We start from the raw sequence: 12,463 nt of genomic DNA, 5'->3' as shown, positions 1-12,463 counted from the left end.
GGAACACCATAGAAGTAATATCTTTCATCACTGTAAATACTGATTCAACTCTGTTACTGTAGATCATCTTATTTCCCACATTCCAAATACATCAACATGTCGCCGTGACAATTCTGTAAAGAACTTTTTTCTTTTTATTATATAAAATGGGTTGTTTTATGAAGAATGAGGTTATCGCGTCCCGAGAAAGCAAATATAGAAAGAATGTTACACAAGAAGTTAAGAATGCCACACACGATTTGCTTGTTAACCACCGACGAAGCTTCCATGCTTCCATGTTTTTTTGGCTTAGTAGTATAAATTTATGCATTTTTATTTAAAATTTTTTATATGTATTGATTCTGGTCCACTAAGACAGGGCCCGTCCCCCTCTATATGATGATTCAGGCTTTGCGACTGTTAACAAAAATGAAAGTTGATTGTCAATGGTTAAATTGCTTTTGAATTGTTATAAACAAATGGATAATGTTATATATTTTGAACCTATGAATTATAAAATTTATACCGTTAACATTTGAATTAAATTATTTGTATTTTGAATTTGGAAGTGATGCCGGATGAGAACAAAAGTGTGTAGTTATGACTTATGACTTGTCATGATGATGGGGGCCGATAGGGGGAATGATGATGGGAATACCTGCAAAAAGGCGATAATGAGAAGACAATCCTCTTTCCATTCCTTTTGCCTTCTTCCTTCATATCCCTCCAAATCTCTCGAGTCTCGACACAAACTCTATTCTTATTTTATTTTGGGAACAATATATTTTTTTATTATTTATGTTAACCTTAGTAAAACATCATGCTAACTTTCAAACACGTGATCGTAAGCCTTGACCACTTGATAGTACAATATAAATAATACTATTAGGTGTCCAGAAAATAAAAAAATAAAACGCATCTTTACTCTTCTTAAAGGATAAACGTATGCTAGTTTTATAAAACTAGTTGGATTCTTCCGTACGTTGAGGCGGATATTTGGTCAGTATATGTTCAAATCATTACGGTATTGACATTCACTATAAGGCTGAGGGGTTTGGGGGGCGCGAGAGGGGGCGCGAGTGGGGGCGCCAGCCAATAATATTGTGACGTGTGGCAGAGAGAGAAACTTGATAAGATGGGTGTTGGTTGTGGTGCTCGCGCCCCGGGACATGGTGTGGAGGGGCGCGAGAGGGGGCGTGAGCGGGTTTTTTTTTATTTTTTTATAAATGTATTAAAAAAACGTATTATTAAAAAAACTCATAAATTATTTAAAAAAACACACATTAATTAAAAAAACACATTAATATCTAAAAAAAATTAAAGTACTAAAAAAAACATTATTCTTATTCTTCGGCTTGGTCTTCTTCGATCAACCTCTTCCGGATACGTTCCTTTTGTTTTTCCATCAGCATTTGGTCGACCGGATTTAGGTTACTGAAGTCTCTTGTAAGGAAGTCCAAATCTCTCATTCTTTTTTTTTGGTCGACCTTGATGCGGAAGTGCTATACGCTCCAGACGAACTAGTTTTAGTCCGTTTCGGCCCTACTTCCGCATCAAGGTCCGGCGCCACCAGCTCAACCCACTTAGAACACCTTCTCAACCTCTCCCACACCTTTACACCGTCCCACATCTTCACCGTCCCATACCTCCGCAGGCACTCCTGCTTCCACTCTTCGACAGTGAAATTATAAACCGCCAAATCGTCACTGCCACTCGGTCTCATACGACCGGCGTTCCTGTTGAACAGATTAGTAAACAAGGCGACAAATTTTCTGATTTCGGTCCACCGACCCGAAATCATATCGGCGTTCCGCTCTGTACTCCCAACGAGCGAATAGAACGTCTCCCTAACCTTTGTCCAAAAGACCTTGCTCTTTTGGTAGTCCGCTGCAAAATGCATAAATAAATTTGTAAGTCATTTAACTTTTTTATTTAACTTTTTTTTAAAATCATTTTTAAAAACGTTAAAACAATTACCGCAACGCCGATCCTCATAAATGACTATCCAAGCCCGACACAGGGCTTCCTTCTCATCCGATGACCACGGAGTGGTTTTCCGTTTCGTCCTTCCAGTCGAAGCCGAACCCGACCCGTCCGTTGCAACTTGTTTTTTCCGGTGGACGCGTCTTCTTTGTCCCGCAGCTTCACCTTCTGGTTCTTGTGTCTCCGGAACAACAAAGTTAGGAGACGGTTGTATGTTGGATGGTTGAAAGCCGGATGATTGTTGCGACCCCGAATAAAACATCGGTTGGTCCGGTGCCGACCATAAATCGTCGTAACTGTAATCTGAATCTAGGTTTGGGTACCAATTTCCAGCCATGTTTTTAAAAAAAGGTTTGGAAGATGGGGTGATTTTGGGTTTTTTGAGGTTGTGGTAAGTATTTTATGTGATTTTGGGTGTGGTATGTGATATTGGGTTGATATTGGTTTATATAGAGAAAAATTTTTTTTTTTTAATAAACTTAAAGAGCCAACGGCACAATTTATAAAGCCCCAACGGTCATGCACGCATTCCGAAGCCCACTTTACGCCCATTCCCAGCCGCTACTGGCCTTGCGCCTGCCTCTTTTTCCGCGCTCGCGCCCCTCTCGCGCCCCTCTCGCGCCTCGGTGCGAATGGGCTCACGCGCCCCCTCTAGCGCTCCACACCCCTCAGCCTAACAAATGAAGAGAACCCCAATAAACCTCAAAACAATAAAGTTGTAATATGCCTGATAGGATATCAACCGACCCCTGCAAGTTTCAAACTCGACTACCCTCTTTACTCAACCTAAGACATAACTACCCAATCAAAACATTTCTTTGATTAAAGCTTCAGCTCAATATATACATATATTAAAAGTGGTTTGTTTTCAAAGGCACAAAACCAAAAAATGCAATATTAATATCCATATATAATAAAAGTGAATATTAATATGTAAAAAAGTCTTCGTTTAAAAAGAATTTATGTTTATATGTGTATATAATATCCATCTGTTTTAATTGTAATATTTAAAATGCTAATAGTTTAATTTAAAATTTTGATGGATAAACAATAAATAGGAAAGAGCAATCTTCAGTTGGGTAAATGGGTTCACATGTTTACTTCTTATGTACACAATGCAGTAATAACATGTGAGTGGCAAAAGGTAGATAATTAATAGAGATTAAATACTAAACATCATCGCTTTTTCATTAAAAAAGTGATGTTAAGACTGTCCGGTGTGGATCTTGGTTTGCCGTTAAAAGACTGACAAGGCGAGCGGCACCGCCCAGGTGTGGTCGGTGCCGCTCATCGACAAAGTTAGTGTTGAAATTCACCGCACATTCCATCGCTGAAACTTTAGAGCTGTTCTTTTGTTTTTTCAACGGCAATGTGAATGTATTTGATTATTAGCATACGTGTTTTTTTTTTATTAAAATATGACCTTAAACAAATAAATAAATAAGTGGCCACTTTCACATGGTAAATATTTTATTTTATTTTTTTTGTTTTGATACAAGATATTTTGTTGTGATGCTAAACATATAACTAATTTCTATGACTTTTACGACGTGAACCTTATCAGCCAACTAAATCTGTCACATCATCTATTTGACTACTTTAATTCACAACAAAATAGTCACAAAATATATATGGGTACATTTAGTCTTTTTTGGTTATGCTAAACGTAGTATCTCCTATTGTTAAGTCGTGCATTTTTATTCACATAAAGTACGTACAATATATAAAAGGTGCGCTTGGTCCTGGCTCCCGGCTCTTTTACAATTAAAAAGTTTATAGAGTTGTATTTATTGTCTTATATGCTTTGAATAAATATTTTAATAGGATTGATAGACAGCGAGCTGCTAACCTAGAAGAGGATACTTCTGCTCCTGTAAAATTATGAAAATAACTTTTTAGATATATAGTTTATCAATAAATATTTTAAGTATCATTTGTGTATATATTTTCGAACGAAGAAAGTACAAGCACCTTGATAGCTTGGTAGAGTGGCCAAAGTAAAGATGTTTTAAGTTTGTGCCCTTGGTTGAACTCAAGTTCAAAACTCCCTCAATGCTCCTGAGTTTTTGATGTGGTGTTGCAGAAACTTATTACAATATTTTAAGTTTTATTTTTGGTATATATTCTAAAAGATTATTTTTTAAACCAATGAAGTGATTCGGTTGAATGGCTTGACGAGGGTTGGTTAAATTAGAAACCACACATGACACATGCTTGGCTTAGTTTTGTTCGAAACTTGGGATTTAATTTTTTTTAAGGTTTTTTACAAATTAGGTTATTTTGCATACTCATGATAATGGAGTTACATCCTTCATCGATTTCATACATGAGAAAACAACGTTAAAAAAACCGGTATTAGTATTGGTGTTATTTTAACCAATAACAACAATCGTTTTTATGTTTTCAATTCAAATGTGTGTTTGGTTGTTATACGGTGTGCTGGTTTCATAACAGTATTGTTACAAGCTAAACCGATATCACTTAACATGGAATACAAAATAAAATTTGCTGCGCAACACGCGCGTGAAAAAATCTAGTTAAGTGTAAAGACAAAGATAAAGTAAGGGATTAATGTACTCAGCCTAATTGGTTGAGCAATGACATTCAAAGACTTCACTTTAAAAATACAGAGCTTTTGGGTTCACGTCTTACTAGTTATAAAAAAAAATAGGAGGTTATACATTAAGTCAGTGGGTTTTTTCACGTATGATAGGTTTCCTCATTAGAGTGGAATAAAGATGATTGAGTGACAATGACCCGTCAGTGATCCAAATGCCTTTTCAAGAAAATAAATAAATAAATAAATAAATTAAGGGGTTATTTGATAGCCTCCATGAAGAGACCACCTTTACATCCGTCAGCATCAAAGCGTGCTTGATTCATTAAAAAAGAAAACTCTAAATAAGTCATGATGCCTCTTACACGTATAAGATTTATAAACATGTTGATTGGAGTCTCTGAATGGGTCAGACATCTTAATAACTCATGTGATGGGTTCCAAACATCCCTATGATATTTAAGTTACATGTTGGAGTTTAGTGTGTCACGTATACAACCTTAAGGCGTTAAGTGTGTAACCTGAGCAACCCAAACTAGACAACCAATTAGAAAAGGCTACAACGTTGGTACCCAATTGAAACAGATTTGTCGGTGGTGGTGTACCCTCCCTACCCGAATCACTTTAACCAGTCATTAGTTCCACAACACACACACAACCCTTGCAAATATTATTGTCCCCGGTTCACAAAACCGAACTCCAAGCCGAAGCATTTGCGTTGTAGTTGGTGTTGCTTTGATATTGGGAATGTAACTAAGGGAATTGTTTGGTTTTGTCCTAGCTTCTTGTTGTTTCAATAAAATGTTGCTGTTTAAAAAAAGTAGTTAATGATTAAAAAGTAAATTGATGAGTGAAACTATTAGACACTTTAATAGAAAATGTCATCTAGCTACTTACATGACAGGAAGGACGAGCATTTGGTACTTGGTACCGGTACCGAATCGGTACAAAAGTTTTGAGTTTCGGGATTGGTACGGTACGGTACCGGTATTTCCCGAATTTATACCTTCAATACCGGTACCGGTATCATACCGGTACCGAACCGTATATTTCAGTACCGGTACCGGTACCAAGATTTGGCGATTTTCGGGATCGGTATCTTCGGTACCGGGCTCATCCCTACATGACAGAGACATAATGAGACTTTTTTCACTTTTTAATGAAACTACTACTGACTTGGGCTGGCCATGTATAAAACAATTACATAAAATCATATTTAAAATAAATATATAATTAATGTAATGACTGCTGTATGACCAGAAAACCCTCAAATCAGGTTGAAGTGGATGGTAAGTTCTTAACTTTACATCCAAATGGGTTAAAAAGGAAAAAAAAAATAAAGAAATAAATAGTTAATGGTGGATAGGTACAGGTTTGGAGGAGATGATCTATAGGCGTAGGTTGGAAGCAATCAGAGCGTGGATTGAGTCGAGGACGCCGGTTACACTATGCTTTAAAGTTTTGGTGTTTTGCATTACACCAGTAATGAAAAGATAACACATATATTGAGAGAAAATGTACAAAACAATAGGAATGATTACTTAACTTTTTTAACTTATTTTAAGTAAATAATTTTAGCAAAAGGTATATTATTCGGCCGGCATCAATCAAAGCGTCGATTTGAGTTTTATGCGTAGGCATTGGCGGAGCTAGAAATTTTTTTCTATGGATTCGCTATTTTTTGTTACTCGGAGTTCTACTAACTGACACCATGTTATAGGGTTAGTTTGGGCCGGGACTGGCGGAGTCATAAAATACAATACCATAGAATTACATCAACGCGATAGCGGATCTGTTAACCTTATTTTGTAAGATGCAAAAATATGTTCGCTTTGAAAATGAGTTAGGACGTTAGGTCAATGAAGTTATTTAGCGATGAAAAAATAACCACATGAACGAATTGCATGAACAAGCAACTAACTTCTCTTAGTTTAATAATCGTTTTAACTTGATTAAGAAACATATAAACAAAATTAGACAAAAAGTTAAATGATAAATAATTAATGGTACTCTATTAGTTAAAATTAAAAATTAAATTAAAAGGCAATAAGTCTTAGACTATGCGTAGTGGTTGTGTAATTAAAATGCCACCTGGGTTCCATGCAGGCAAAAATAAATTCATTAAAGCCTCTTTTAAATTAAGCATAGTGGTTTTAACTAATTGCAATTAATACTCAAACATATTATATTTACTTAATATTTTTTATTTCATAAAAATAATAATTTAAATAATAAATAACACAATAAAATACTAGAACATTTTCATAAAATAAAAGTTACAAACATATAAGAAAAAAAATGAGGCTTGAAATAAGAAAACAAAAAAAAAGATATTTGAAATAAAAAGAAGCTAATGTAACACTTTTTATTTAAAAAAAAAGACTCCTTGTTGGCACGATATATTTAGTACAATTATATATTCATAATAATCACCGTTCTCCTCATCGTCGTGGCTCTCCTCACCCTCGTTCTCCTTGATTGTTTGTTCCAAACGATTTTTTAAGGCCTAGCAATGTAGAAAATTAACATAGATTTGGTGTGGTAAAAAAGATTGAAAATTTTAGTTTATATGGTGTAAAAATTGAAATTTATTTATTGTGTTGTATTTCGAGGTCTCCTAGACTCCCAACGAGCCCCACTGTATATAATGAATTAAAATTTCAATTCTTTATTTCTTTACCATTATGGGCCCTTAATTTAATGAATTAAAAAAATAAACTTCCATCATGGAGCCCGTTAAAGACTTGGCGGACAAAATCAAAGCGCCATATTTGATGGCCATGTAATGGTTTTAGCAGAAATATTAGTAGCCACATCATCTTACCTAGCGCCTTATATATCTCTAGTACGTTTAGCCTTACAACTTACAAGCTGCAATAATTATTTACAGCAACTAGCAAGTTTGATTTTGATTGCACCCGGGAAAAAGAAAATTAATTGTTTGGTGAATTTATAAACAGGTGGAAAAAAGAAAAAGTAGGAGAGGAAGATTAGAACTCACGACCTGTGGGAATTAAAAAGCTGTTTCACCACCATGCCAAAAAGGGTATTTTTTGTAACTATTATTCGTTGTTTTGTTAATAAGGCGACTATCTTATGGGTTCGCTTGATTTCCGATAGCTTATTTTATATATAAACTACGAAAAACTATGGTTCGCTTGAACCCGGTGCCTTATACGTGGCTCTGCCACGGTGTAGGTGATTTTATCAGTCGTTTCAATAACTCGTTTAGAAGTCGAGACACTACAGGAGCTTGACATCTCTCGATACACGTTCCTAGTTTTTTACATCTTACACGGGTGATAAGTTGACGTGTAAAGGGACGGATGAGAGTGTTGTTAGGAAGACAGTGGCTTAGTCTCAATGGGTAACCTAACTAAGATTTTCTTATTAGCTCATAACCAAGAAATACAATTAGATGATAAGGTATATATAGACATAATCTAGGGTTAACAACTTGTAAATCCAAGATACGGGCTCAAACAACAATGTTCTTGGATCAATCTTACTCGTGAGCTAGCGAAAATCACTCACAAGGAACCGAGATCTCGGATCTTGTTGTGTTTGGTTTATTACTGAAAATAGTAAGAGAAATGGAAGTAGGAAGAGAGTTGGTAAGATGTTGTGAATAAGACTTTGACAAAATGTTATATTGTATGGACAAGTCTCCACTATTTATAGTGTGAGACTTGTCATGCTTTCTTTTATATATGGGCCCATAATGGGCTTTTGTTTACAATGGCCTAAATATACAAAGCTACGAAAGCCAGTAAAATACAAATTAAGTACATAAACAAGATAATACTAAAAACTATGCTTACAAAATAGGGCCTAACACAACTTAATGAATAAGAAAGAGATGTAGGCCCGAGCTCTTGTACTCCTTGTCACCAATTTGAACCCAAACCTAAAGCCAGCCTAAAACCTTCTTAAATCCTAACAACTGTAAGGTGTCATGCTTGGTAATAGGGTATCAAAGAACTATTGGAAGTTAATCTTGAATCGAGTTAAAATATAAAGGTGAAGGGGCTAAGTGAAAGAGTTTAATTAATTAGTATTTAATTAATAGTTTGAATGTTTAAAGTTATCGGTTATTAAGTTTGTTTATTTGCATGCTTATCGTATTAGTGTCAATGTCTAGCTAGAAAGCAGAAGTTTGAGTTATAGCATGTTTAGAAAGTTAATTACTATACATAAATGGTTATTAGTATGCAATTTGTGTGTAAGTGTTAAGAAATATAATAAACGAAAATATTCGATCTTGGTTGAGATCGAAATTTCACGTTTATGTTTTGTCTTTCTTGGGCCTGATTTCCGATAAGAGTCAACCAGTGGATTCCATTTCTTCTAGAAAGATACTTAAAATGAATGTTGAAGATGGTGTAAATAAAGATTAGAATTTTAAAAAGAGGCTTTTCTTCGGGAATAATATTTTCTAAAAGAAACGATTTTGACGATTGAGGATGAGTTGAGCAAATACCCTCTGGGCCCGGTCATTGACCCAATACCTTTTCGGCCCGTTCTAATGTGAGGGCTAATTAAAGTCTTGACATTGTCCTTTGAATGTATTACTTCTAATCAAATTAATTGTAATCCAGTAATTGTAATATACCAATATGCTAGCATCTATGCTTGTTAACGAAGGAAATCCAAAAAAAAAAACAAAAAAAAAACAAAAAAGGAAAAAGGAAAAAAAAAACATAAACAATTTTAAAAATAACGTTTCATTTCAAAATTTCGTCAGCTTGATGAAAGAGAACTAATGACAACAATCCAAGAAAAACAACTCGAGCAAAGCAAGCAATTGCTGCTCCATTTGGATATTTCCGATGCTATAGCTAGTCAGTCATGAATGGGTGAAAGCATTCAAGCAATGGCAATTTCACGGTCAAATTCATCCATGACAAACTTGAGTACTTGACAAAGCACTGGCTTATAACTCGATTTAAAATTCTCTTGGAATAAATGGGTTCCTTTAAAGAGAAATGTTTTTGTACGATGAGCGGAAATGGTTAAAATTGTTTTTTGTGGCTGTTGTGAACTACAGGAGACGGCAGAACATTTGTTAATTCAGCGTAACTTGGATAAATTTCGCCCCTTATGTTTGCTTTCTCAGTTAGCGATATTATAGAACTTCACTTGTAGAACTTCACAAGAATATGCAAAGCAGTAGCCCAATGTGCAACTTGTTGCAAGCGATAATCCTCATCACGTGTTGGTACCTTTGGAGATGCCGAAATGAGTTTTAACAACACACCCACCCCGGCTCCCAAACTTCTTGAAGAAATTAAGTTGCTCGAGTTTCTTTGGCTAAAGAATAGATCAGTTAGATTGGTCTTCGGTGGCGGATCTAGAAATTTTTGTTAATGGGTGCCAAAAATGGTCAACCTAGAACGGGTCAATACGAAGTAAAACGGGTCAAACCAAAATGGGTTGGGTCAAAAGAAATTACATTAATAAACCATGTATAGACATGCGATCAATAAATTTTATCAAAAAATAAAATACATATTACAATTGACAAAACCTTTCCATAGTTGTCATATTGTGTACAAAGTAAGAAAATTACAAAGTTAAATAGTGTAGAATTATAAAAAAAATGATACTCTGAGTACTATCATATTTTAGTCTAATTTTAAAAATAACGTTTCATTTCAAAATTTCATCAGCTTGGTGAAAGAGAACTAATGACAACAATCCAAGAAAAACAACTCGAGCAAAGCAAGCAATTGCTGCTCCATTTGGATTTTTCCGATGCTATAGCTAGTCAGTCATGGATGGGTGAAAGCATTCAAGCAATGGCAATTTCACGGTCAAATTCATCCATGACAAACTTGACAAAGCACTGACTTATAACTTGATTTAAAATTCTCTTGAAATAAATGGGTTCCTTTAAAGATAAATGTTTTTGTATGAAGAGCGGAAATGGTTAAAATTGTTTGTGGTGGCTGTTGTGAACTATAGGAGACGACATAACATTTGTTAATTTAGTGTAACTTGGATAAGTGCCCTGCTTGCGGTGCGCGCATATAATGTATATATGTGTGAACCCTCGGGTGGGCAAAAGTAAAATTGCACTAATTTTGACGTTATTTTACTAATTTTGTGAAAATAACGTTAAAAGTGATGGAAGGTTAATCAGGCATCATGTGGTGGCGTTGATAGCCGAAAGACAAGGGTACATGCACCAATCAGTCGGCGTCCCGATGATTGAGTGCTATGTGCCTTATGTAATATGTCCAAGGCTTGATGCAAAACTACTATCGAGCCGGGGGTCTCACCGGAAGCAGCCTCTCTATCCCCATGGGGTAGAGGTAAGGCTGTCTACATCTTACCCTCCTCAGACCCTACCATAGCTTTGCTATTGGTGGGATATACTGAGTACGATGATGATGATGATGAGTGTAACTTGGATAAAATTCCACCCCTTATGTAACGCTTTCTCAGTTAGGGATGGAACTTCACAAGAATATGCAAAGTAGTAGCCCGGTGTGCAAATTGTTGCAAGCGATAATCCTCATTACGTGTTGGTGCCTTTTGAGAGGCCGAAATGATTGGAGTTTTCAACAACAAACTGACCCCGGTTCCCAAACTTGAAGAAATTAAGTTGCTCGAGTTTCTTTAGGTAAAGAATAGATCAGTTAGATTGGTCTTAATTGTTTTATTTCAATTTTTGATATTTCCTCTCTTTAGTTAACAAAGTGAGTGTGCATGTAAATTGCAATCTGGGTATCTCTACTATCATCTTGTTGGTAGTGACACGTTTATATTAATGCAAGCTTATCGTTGTTAAAAAAAATAATGAAATCTAAACCATTTTAGTTATATATATGGTTAACTTTTAAAAGATAACATTTTATTAAGTTAATCATAAAATTATAAACAAATCTTTCAATAATAATGCTTACATATTTTTAATAATTCCTTATAAAAGTTGTTTAAACCTTTTAAACGACCAAACTGCAACCTCACATAATACTTATAGAACATGGCTCTTTGATTCCTATTGCTCCCACAACTCAACGTAAGCAATATCATCAACCATATCCTCTTCGACCGGATCCTCCACATGCCAGAACGAAATAATCTCGTTCTCAAACGCTAATCCTGGAAACGTGCTAGCCATTTCATCAATATTTTGGCTAACCCAATAATCAAGATCTTGCATTTGCTTGTCATGATCAAAAAGTACTTGAGGTTCATGATCGAAAAATAAATAAGACGAGTCATCATTGTTTTCATTCATGGGTAGCACATCGATGTCCATCATCGACATTTGACTGATGCCATCATCATCGTTCATAATTTCAATTAAATCTTTAAGCAGCCCTTCATCTAATTCCATGTTTTCCAACAGGTCTTCAAAATCATCTGTTAATGACACCATGGCTTTATGCAAAATAAAAGAGTTTGATAGCTTTGTTGTTTCTAAGATGAAAACTAGGTGAAGGGATGCATAATGTGAATGAAAAATGTGTCTTAAGTAGATACACAATTGATAAAAACATATACCTAAACTTACTTCAAGTTGACAAACAAACACGTAATGACTCGTCAGTATCAACCAAAAGGACATGGTACTGATGTTATCAACATCCAAATTTCCATTTTTGTTTAATAGTGAACGTGGTGCGCCTCTTTAAAATAAAATTGAAAGAGACTCGTCTAGATATCGTTTTCCTCGTGACCATACCGTAAACATGCAAGATTCCTTGTTTAATTCGGTACATACAGCTAATGAGAAATTGCACATGATGTTATTTAAATAGATATGTTTTTGAAGTTAGTTATGGAAGTTTTTGGATAAAAGTGTCTATCATCTCCACGTGAATAGATTATCGTTTAAAGGCGCTTCGATTCCCATTATATAAACATGCTAATTAGATTTTCGAATACCATTTTGGGAATTAGGCAGGTGGGATGCTGTCAAGATCATTATACAAA

This window comes from Bidens hawaiensis, unplaced genomic scaffold, assembly GCF_021521415.1.
Source record: "Bidens hawaiensis isolate Kalapana, Puna unplaced genomic scaffold, B.hawaiensis_p1.1 tig00012418_1, whole genome shotgun sequence".
NCBI lineage: Eukaryota > Viridiplantae > Streptophyta > Magnoliopsida > Asterales > Asteraceae > Bidens > Bidens hawaiensis.
The sequence above is the reverse complement of the archived record's forward strand: the minus strand, read 5'-3'. Positions refer to the sequence as shown.